This window comes from Poecile atricapillus, unplaced genomic scaffold, assembly GCF_030490865.1.
Source record: "Poecile atricapillus isolate bPoeAtr1 unplaced genomic scaffold, bPoeAtr1.hap1 scaffold_268, whole genome shotgun sequence".
In the NCBI taxonomy this organism is placed as follows: domain Eukaryota; kingdom Metazoa; phylum Chordata; class Aves; order Passeriformes; family Paridae; genus Poecile; species Poecile atricapillus.
The window spans coordinates 34,923-43,634 of record NW_026709071.1 but is presented as its reverse complement, the minus strand read 5'-3'; positions in this window follow the sequence as shown (position 1 = coordinate 43,634).

Below are 8,712 nucleotides of genomic sequence, written 5' to 3'. Positions count from 1 at the left end.
CACCCACGGGGCGCTTTTTTCCTTTCCCGGCGACCGGGGCCGGCACCACCTCGCCACACGGCTTTTCTTGGGGTTTTAAGTCCAAGGACACCTGAGGGGCTCGCGGGGCCACGCGGCCGTCACACAGCCCGGGACGGTTAAAGACGCCCTTCCCCGGCAGAGCGGGGAAAGGGACGCCAGAACCTCGCCTGCGACGGGAAGCGAATTGGAGAGGAGACCAACCCTGGCCAAGCACCGGACACACCGCCGTGGGCTTCCCCATGACAGAGAAGCCCCGGCAGGAGCCGGCCCGCCGGGGGCCCTCTCCGACGCGACCCGAAAAGCCTCATCGATCGGGTTTGGTGTGGGGAGGAGAAAAAGAAAGGAGAAGGAGGGAGGAGGAGGAGGAGGAGGAGAAGCAAGGAGCGTGAAGACAAGAACCAAGGAGCGACGACAAGGGCCCCGCGGCCACGGTCCTGGGACAACGGCGACGGCAGCCCCAACGTGCGCACCCACCGTGGCCGACACCGCCACAGTCCAGGCGGGCAGCGGGCGGATGGCCGCGGGACTCCGCGTGAATGCGTGTGAGCGGGGGAACTCGTCCCCGAGAGACCGCCCCCGCGGGCTCGGCGCCGTCGAGCCTCCTCGACGCGCCCCAGGGGCCCGCCGACGCCGGCGGGCCGCTTGGCTTTCGGGACAATTTCGGCTGATCGCAGCGGGAGGAGCGCACGGGGGGTGCCGCCACCCACCCGCATCTGCGGACAACGGTTCCCTCTAACTGGACAACGGCAAAGATGGGACATCGCACCCCGCCGGGGCCGGGGGTCGGGGGGTTTTCACCCCCTTTCCCCTCTTCCCCGAGGGAACCCATCCGAAGCGTGCGACAAAAAAAGGTTTGCCACCGACCGTGAGAGGCCACGGGGCCCCAAAACCCGGCTTTTCGCCCGGCCTCGCGGCGATCGGCTTTCCCCCCCCGCGGAGGAAAAAAAAAAAAAAAAAAAAAAACCAACCGGGGGAGAGAACGGCAAACCAGGAGCAGAAAATAAAAAGGCACACATGGCGCGCGTCTCAAGACCCGTGCTAGCCACGGGGGCCGCGGGCCCGGGGGTGGGTGGGGGCGAGGCCCGCGCCTCTCACTCCCCCAACACCACCGCCGACAACCACGAGGTTTTTTTCTCCCTGCCCCCTTCGCTTTTCGCTTGGGGTCGGGGGGGCCCGCACACCTCCAGACGCTGTTTTTTTTCTCGGTGCCGCGGCTTAGGGCCGCAATGGGAGCAGGGGGGCAGAAACCCCTCACACCCAAAAAAGTACGGCAAGGCAGACCCCCACGCTCTGCCCGCCGCACGCCTACAAAAGCGAAAGAAAACGAAGCGGGGACCCGTTCGCGACGCAGCCCGCCGGGCCACGGTGGCTCGGTCCGCACCGGCCACGACAACTGAGGAAGGGGCGAGGCGCCGCCGCCTCGCCCGCGCCATATATCTCTCTCGCCGGGGACATTTTTCCCCGTCGCGTCCGGGTCCGCACGCGGGCAGGGGCCGGCCACCGCGGCCGGCCGCCACCCCTGAAACAATTCCGCCCGCAAAGCGCGGGTCCCCGGCTTAAGGCCGAGGAAGGGGGACGAGGGCCACAACAACTCGGGGCGAGGGACGGGGTGCCGCCACCCCGGCCCCGCGATTCCCGTCGGGCGACTTCTCCCGTCACCGAGCCCCTGGAGCGGCAAAAAGCGGGGCAAAGCCGAAGGCAAGGCCGCGCGCCCCACCGGGCGTCCCCCGCAGCCCCTTTCCGACACACGGCTCTCTCACACCTGGCAACAGCGGGTCGGGAGCGGGGAACGGGGCGCCGCCAGCCTCGGCCGACCGGGCAACCCGGTCTTCGGGACTCTCGGGGAAGGGCCGGGGCGGGGGGTAAAGCCTCGTACGGGGCTCGAACAACGACAGAGGCGCCCCCGGCCGACGTCTGCCCGCGGCTGCCGGCCACCGTGCCCCACCGAGACCGACAGCCGAAAAAAACCGCACCCCGCCGAGGGGGGCCCCGGCTTAAGGCCGAGCACATGAGGGGGACGAGGCGCCGCCGCCTCGCCCGCCAGCCACCAGCGTTCGGTTTTTCCCCACCCCAGGGTTGGGGTGGGGGGGGGAGGGAGGCGGGACTGGACCGGAATCGGCAGCAGCACGACCAGAGCGGGGGGGACCCGGCCTGCGGCTTCTCTGCCTCCTCCACACCCTTTTCCCTTCTCGCCTCGGCCGCCCGAGCGGCTTTCTCTCTCTGGCAAGCAGCGGCACACGCTTTCCTCGGCCTCACCGGAACAAGCTGGGCCCATCGGGCACGATGGGTAGCACGGGAAGCGGGACGAGCCCCGCGACTCGACCCGCCTAGGCAGCACACTCTCTCTCTCTGGCAGCAGTAGCGCGCTTCCGCGGCCTCGCAAACGAAGCTGGCCCATCGGCACGATGGATAGGTACGGGAAGCAGGACGAGCCCCGCGACTCGTCCCGCCGAGGCGGCAACCCTCTCTCGGTGCTTGGGCCTCCCTTGCCGGCGCTCTCCCTTTCGGTTTCTCTCTGAGCTTGGCGCCGGCGACCGGCCGGGCGGCCGGCCCGTAGCTCCGCCTCGGAGGACACAGGCACGGTAACAGCCTGGGGGAGACGGCCCGTCACCTCGCTCCCATAATACGGAGATATGTGTCCGAGGCCGCCCTCGCTGCAAGTGAACGTAGCGTACGTGACCGGGGCAAAGCGGTGGCGCTAGCCGCCTCCTAGCTTGACGTAACTGGAGGCAGCTGAAAACAGCGACCCCTTGGTGAACTTCCAGCGCCGGCGCCGACAACAGGTCTACCCGGGCCGCGGACAACAGGTCTACCGCGACCGCGGACAACAGGTCTACCGCGACCGCGGACAACAGGTCTACCCGGGCCGCGGACAACAGGTCTACCGCGACCGCGGACAACAGGTCTACCGCGGCCGCGGACAACAGGTCTACCGCGGCCGCGGACAACAGGTCTACCGCGACCGCGGACAACAGGTCTACCCGGGCCGCGGACAACAGGTCTACCGCGACCGCGGACAACAGGTCTACCCGGGCCGCGGACAACAGGTCTACCGCGACCGCGGACAACAGGTCTACCCGGGCCGCGGACAACAGGTCTACCGCGACCGCGGACAGCAGGTCTACCCGGGCCGCGGACAACAGGTCTACCGCGACCGCGGACAACAGGTCTACCCGGGCCGCGGACAGCAGGTCTACCCCGGCCGGGGGACAGCAGGTCTACCCCTTCCTGGGACATCAGCTCTACCCCGGCCGGGGACAGCAGGTCTACCCCGACCAAGGACAGCAGGTCTATCCCGGCCGGGGGACAGCAGGTCTACCCCGTCCAGGGACAGCAGGTCTACCCCGTCCAGGGACATCAGGTCTATCCCGGCCGGGGACAGCAGGTCTACCGCGACCGCGGACAGCAGGTCTACCCCGGCCGCGGACAGCAGGTCTACCCCGGCCGCGGACAACAGGTCTACCCCGACCGCGGGACAACAGGTCTACCCCGTCCAGGGACATCAGCTCCACCCCGGCCGGGGACAGCCGGTCTACCCCGACCAAGGACAGCAGGTCTATCCCGGCCGGGGGACAGCAGGTCTACCCCGTCCAGGGACAGCAGGTCTACCCCGTCCAGGGACATCAGGTCTATCCCGGCCGGGGACAGCAGGTCTACCGCGACCGCGGACAGCAGGTCTACCCCGGCCGCAGACAGCAGGTCTACCCCGGCCGGGGGACGGCAGGTCTACCGCGACCGCGGACAGCAGGTCTACCCGGGCCGCGGACAACAGGTCTACCGCGACCGCGGACAACAGGTCTACCCGGGCCGCGGACAACAGGTCTACCGCGACCGCGGACAACAGGTCTACCCGGGCCGCGGACAACAGGTCTACCGCGACCGCGGACAACAGGTCTACCGCGACCGCGGACAACAGGTCTACCCGGGCCGCGGACAACAGGTCTACCGCGACCGCGGACAGCAGGTCTACCCGGGCCGGGGACATCAGCTCCACCCCGGCCGGGGACAGCCGGTCTACCCCGACCAAGGACAGCAGGTCTATCCCGGCCGGGGGACAGCGGGTCTACCCCGTCCAGGGACATCAGGTCTATCCCGGCCGGGGACAGCAGGTCTACCGCGACCGCGGACAGCAGGTCTACCCCGGCCGGGGGACAGCAGGTCTACCCCGGCCGGGGGACAGCAGGTCTACCCCGGCCGGGGGACAGCAGGTCTACCGCGACCGCGGACAACAGGTCTACCCGGGCCGCGGACAACAGGTCTACCGCGACCGCGGACAACAGGTCTACCCGGGCCGCGGACAACAGGTCTACCCGGGCCGCGGACAACAGGTCTACCGCGACCGCGGACAGCAGGTCTACCCGGGCCGCGGACAACAGGTCTACCGCGACCGCGGACAACAGGTCTACCGCGACCGCGGACAACAGGTCTACCCGGGCCGCGGACAACAGGTCTACCGCGACCGCGGACAGCAGGTCTACCCGGGCCGCGGACAACAGGTCTACCGCGACCGCGGACAGCAGGTCTACCCGGGCCGGGGACATCAGCTCCACCCCGGCCGGGGACAGCCGGTCTACCCCGACCAAGGACAGCAGGTCTATCCCGGCCGGGGGACAGCGGGTCTACCCCGTCCAGGGACATCAGGTCTATCCCGGCCGGGGACAGCAGGTCTACCGCGACCGCGGACAGCAGGTCTACCCCGGCCGGGGGACAGCAGGTCTACCCCGGCCGGGGGACAGCAGGTCTACCCCGGCCGGGGGACAGCAGGTCTACCGCGACCGCGGACAACAGGTCTACCCGGGCCGCGGACAACAGGTCTACCGCGACCGCGGACAACAGGTCTACCCGGGCCGCGGACAACAGGTCTACCCGGGCCGCGGACAACAGGTCTACCGCGACCGCGGACAGCAGGTCTACCCGGGCCGCGGACAACAGGTCTACCGCGACCGCGGACAACAGGTCTACCGCGACCGCGGACAACAGGTCTACCCGGGCCGCGGACAACAGGTCTACCGCGACCGCGGACAGCAGGTCTACCCGGGCCGGGGACAGCAGGTCTACCCCGGCCGGGGACAGCCGGTCTACCCCGACCAAGGACAGCAGGTCTATCCCGGCCGGGGGACAGCGGGTCTACCCCGTCCAGGGACAGCAGGTCTACCCCGTCCAGGGACATCAGGTCTATCCCGGCCGGGGACAGCAGGTCTACCCCGGCCGGGGGACAGCAGGTCTACCGCGACCGCGGACAGCAGGTCTACCCCGGCCGCGGACAACAGGTCTACCCCGTCCAGGGACAACAGGTCTACCCGGGCCGCGGACAGCAGGTCTACCGCGACCGTGGACAGCAGGTCTACCCGGGCCGCGGACAACAGGTCTACCCCGACCAAGGACAGCAGGTCTATCCCGGCCGGGGGACAGCGGGTCTACCCCGTCCAGGGACAGCAGGTCTACCCCGTCCAGGGACATCAGGTCTATCCCGGCCGGGGACAGCAGGTCTACCCCGGCCGGGGGACAGCAGGTCTACCGCGACCGCGGACAGCAGGTCTACCCCGGCCGCGGACAACAGGTCTACCCCGTCCAGGGACAACAGGTCTACCCGGGCCGCGGACAGCAGGTCTACCGCGACCGTGGACAGCAGGTCTACCCGGGCCGCGGACAACAGGTCTACCCCGTCCAGGGACATCAGGTCTACCCCGACCGCGGGACAACAGGTCTACCCCGTCCAGGGACAGCAGGTCTACCCCGGCCGGGGACAGCAGGTCTACCGCGACCGCAGACAGCAGGTCTACCCCGGCCGGGGGACAGCAGGTCTACCGCGACCGCGGACAGCAGGTCTACCCCGGCCGCGGACAACAGGTCTACCCCGTCCAGGGACAACAGGTCTACCCGGGCCGCGGTCAGCAGGTCTACCGCGACCTTGGACAGCGGGTCTACCCGGGCCGCGGACAACAGGTCTACCCCGTCCAGGGACATCAGGTCTACCCCGACCGCGGGACAACAGGTCTACCCCGTCCAGGGACAGCAGGTCTACCCCGGCCGGGGACAGCAGGTCTACCGCGACCGCAGACAGCAGGTCTACCCCGGCCGGGGGACAGCAGGTCTACCGCGACCGCGGACAGCAGGTCTACCCGGGCCGCGGACAACAGGTCTACCCCGTCCAGGGACATCAGGTCTACCCCGGCCGGGGGGACAACAGGTCTACCCCGTCCAGGGACAGCAGGTCTACCTCGGCCGGGGACATCAGGTCTACCCCGGCCGGGGACAACAGGTCTACCCTGTCCAGGGACAGCAGGTCTACCCCGGCCGGGGGGACAACAGGTCTACCCCGACCGCGGGACAACAGGTCTACCCCGTCCAGGGACATCAGGTCTACCCCGGCCGGGGGGACAACAGGTCTACCCCGTCCAGGGACAGCAGGTCTACCTCGGCCGGGGACAGCAGGTCGACCCCGGCCGCGGACAGCAGGTCTACCCCAACCACGGGCAGCAGGTCGACCCCGGCCGGGGACAGCAGGTCTACCGCGACCGCGGACAGCAGGTCTACCCCGGTTGGGGACCACAGGTCTACCCCGCCTGGGGGACAAGGGTACCCCTCTGAAGTTTGCCTCGTGTCCCGCCACCGGACCAGGCCTGTCGGCCGGCCCCGGCCCCGGCCCCGGCCCCGGCCCCGGCCCCGGCCCTGGGCGGACCCGGCCTCCCGGGGACGCCCGCCTGCCCGCCCCTGGGCTAGACCTGTTGGCCAGCCCCGGCCCCGGCCCCGGCCCCGGCCCCGGCCCTCGGTGAACCCAACCTCCCGGGTGGGTCCCGCCCGCCACCAGGGTAGCCCTGTCGGCCGGCTCCACGCCGGCCGCCCCTGCGGCTTCTGACGACGTGCCCGGCGGCGTCCGCCGGCCCCGGAGCCGGGAGACCTGTGCGCCCCTCGGCCGTCGGATAGCTCCGGCAGCCCCGTCCCGCCCGATATTCCCGTTCTCTAGGCCGAGGCGTATTTCTGACCGTCTCTTTCTTTGGTTTCTTTTCACGCACGCGGGCACGCGCACACGCCCGCACCCACAGACACACGCGCACCCACCCCTTCCCTTCTTCTTTTGTCTTTTCCCGAAAGGACGGCTCTTGTGTCGGGGTGGCACACGAACGCTTCGCCGGGATCAAAAATTCTCGGCCCATCGGATTTCTTTTCCTGCCTGCGCGGCCAGACGCCTCCCAGCCGAGCCGACGGGCAGCCCGCGGCCCGCGCCCGGCCCGCCGACGCGCTCGACCGGCAACGGGGCGTCCCCACCCCGCGGGGAGCAGAGACACGGCACCAGCCAGCAAGCCGCACCTCGGGGCGGACAGCGGGAGAATGGAAGCAGGCGGAAGCGTGCGGTGGGACGCGGCTGGAAGCCGCCGGCCCCCCGCGTCACTGGACTCGAATCGCCGGCAGAGGCGGCGGGCGGGCGGCCGCCTGCTCATGCCGGCTCTCCGGCGGTCCGCGGAGGTCGTCGGCCCCGGGCCCGCCTCGTGCGGGCCCGGCACGGAACCACCCTTCGCCGCCGGCTCCCGCGGCGCACCGCCTTCTGGGCTTTTCCCCGCCCCCGGTCGGCGACGCTTGCCGGGCGGCCCCGCCCTGCGACGTCACCCTGCCTGGCACCGCCTTCCGGGCTTTCCCCGCCCCCCTGCTGGGCGACAGCTGGGGCCGACGGCGGTGGCCCCGACCCACCCACGCCCCAGGCGGCTCCCCAAGCGGCCGGCCGCTCGGCACGGGGACAACGCCTGCGGGGGCTGAGGAGCGGGCCGACGGGGCCGCCGGCAGCTTGAGGCTCGGCGCCCTCCCTTTCCGAGGAAGCTTTCTCGCCGGCTCTCTCTCGGAGGCTTTCGCTCCGACGGCGCCTTCCTTCCCGCTCGCCCCCGGCCGGCCCCACTGAAGCCTGCAGGCAGACGGCAGCCCCGCTGATCGAGCCAGCCAAGCAGAAAGCGAGGTGGAAGCCGGGCCGCCATCTGCTCGGACCCGGACGGGGGAGGGAGCGCCGCCGGCTTCCGAAGGCCCTCTCCCTCCCTCCCTCCCTCTCGGGGAGAAGCGAAGGCGGCGAGGGGCTCAGGCCGATAGGGGAGAGCCGCTCGACGCATCGCACGGCGGCCCGCCGGCTGACAGCAGGTCAAACCAGCGGCCGGCCGACAGCAGGTCTACCCAGCTGCCCGGGGGACGACAGCAGGTCTACCCAGCGGCAGGCCGACAGCAGGTCTACCCGGCCGCCGGCCGGCCGACAGCAGGTCTACCCAGCAGCCGGCCGACAGCAGGTCTACCCGGCAGCCGCCCGGCGGCCGACAGCAGGTCTACCCGGCCGACGGCCGACAGCAGGTCTACCCGGCGGCCGGCCGACAGCAGGTCTACCCGGCAGCCGCCCGGCGGCCGACAGCAGGTCTACCCGGCCGACGGCCGACAGCAGGTCTACCCAGACGCCCGACAGCAGGTCTACCCGGCGGCAGGCCGACAGCAGGTCTACCCGGCCGCCGGCCGGCCGACAGCAGGTCTACCCAGCAGCCGGCCGACAGCAGGTCTACCCGGCAGCCGCCCGGCGGCCGACAGCAGGTCTACCCGGCCGACGGCCGACAGCAGGTCTACCCGGCGGCCGGCCGACAGCAGGTCTACCCGGCAGCCGCCCGGCGGCCGACAGCAGGTCTACCCGGCCGACGGCCGACAGCAGGTCTACCCAGACGCCCG